Raw genomic sequence first — 1846 nt, 5'->3', positions numbered from 1 at the left:
ATTTTTTTCTTTCTTATCAGGAAACCAATCTTCCTCTAAGGAAAAATTCTCCACCACTTGTACTCTTTCTGTCATCCATACCACCTGCCTAGTCTACATTAGTATATGCATATAAAGTCATTTTATTTTCCATACCACAACCCAAAATCAGCTGTACCCTTCAAATATTTGAATATTTTTTACTACTTCATAATATGATTCCTTAGGATCAACTTGAAGTCTTTCTACTATACCAACTTTATTTTCTATATCTAGTCTTGTATGAGTCAAATATTGCAAACCTCCAATCATGATTCTTTACTTCTTCTACTCAAAAATAGGTGTCTCATCTTTGCTAGATAAATTATGACTAGATATCATAGGTGCACTAACATGCTTACAAATATTTAAACCAAACCTCTTCAATAAATCTTTCAAATACTTAGTCTAAGAAATGAAATATCTTCATTATTTTGTACAATCTACAAACCCAAAAAATACTTCATCTCACCAATCATGCTCATCTCAAATTCTTTCTTCATTTCAACAGAAAACTTGTTGCTTGCCTCATCATCATCTCCAAAGAATATATCATCCACAAATATCACGACAATAAAAAAAAAATTCTCAAATTCTTTCAACTACAAGTTACTATCTGCAGTAATTTTAGCAAATCCCAATTTGTAAAATAATTATCCAACCTTGCATACTAGGTTCTAGGTGCTTGCTTTAATCCATAATTATTTCTTCAATTGACATACCACATCTCCTTCTTATGTCAAAGGAAATCCTTTAGGATGCTCAATATAGACTTCTTCTTCAAGTTCTCCATTCAAAAATGCTAACTTCACATCCATTTGATACACTTTGAACTTATTGTTAGTTTCATAAGCCAAAAACATTCTCACTTCTTTAATTCTGGCAATAGGTGCAAATGTCTTCTCATCGTCTATGCCTTCTTGCTATGAATATCCTTTGCATACTAGTCTAGCTTTTTTTTCTCACAAACTCCCCTTGTTCATATATCTTTTTCTCAAGACCCATTTATTTCCTATAATATTTTTGTCCTTGGGTCTAGGGATCAATTCCCATGTCTCATTCTTCATAATCTGATCTAGTTCTTCCTTCATTTCTTGAATCCAATAATTATCCTTGTAGGCTTCATATGAACTTTTAGGCTCTACTTGAGAAATAAAAAATAACTCTTCATGTACTTTGTTTCTTGTCATAACTCCTCCGTCTTTGCTTATAATAATCTAATCATTAGGGTGATTCTTTGTCAAATTCTTATTTGGTGTCACTATCTCAATTCTTACTTCTAGTCTTGGTTCAAATCTTGGTTTTTCTCTCTATTCCACAACTTGAATGTCATTCTCCAAATCATTGTTAGTTTCATAAAATAACTCAATATTCTCTAGGTTAGCCTTAGGATTAGCTTCTTCATCAGAATTATAATCAAGTATTCTTTCTTGAACTCCAAAATTCTAATCCACTTTCACATTTGTGCTCTCAACAATATTCTTAGTCCTTTGACTTAAACATTTACAAGCTTTTCTTTTCAATGAATAATCAAGGAACATACCTTCGTCGCTTCTTGAATAAACTTACCAATGTCATCATCTCTCTTAATATAACATTTTCTTCTAAAAATTATGAAATACTTTACTGATGGTGCATGTCCCAACTATAATTCATAAGGAGTTTTTGTTTGTACCTTTTTAAATTTTCCCTTTGTTCATTTTATATACTATTGTATTAATTGCTTCTCTCCATAACGTCTTTGATACATGATTCTCAAACATCACAACTCTTGTTGCTTCCATTATATATCTATTTCTTCTTTCAGCTATACCATTCTTCTCAAGTG

Source organism: Cupressus sempervirens, chromosome 11, assembly GCF_028749045.1.
Source record: "Cupressus sempervirens isolate cs-2001-9-10 chromosome 11, ASM2874904v1, whole genome shotgun sequence".
Lineage (NCBI taxonomy): Eukaryota > Viridiplantae > Streptophyta > Pinopsida > Cupressales > Cupressaceae > Cupressus > Cupressus sempervirens.
This window is presented reverse-complemented; position numbering follows the sequence as displayed.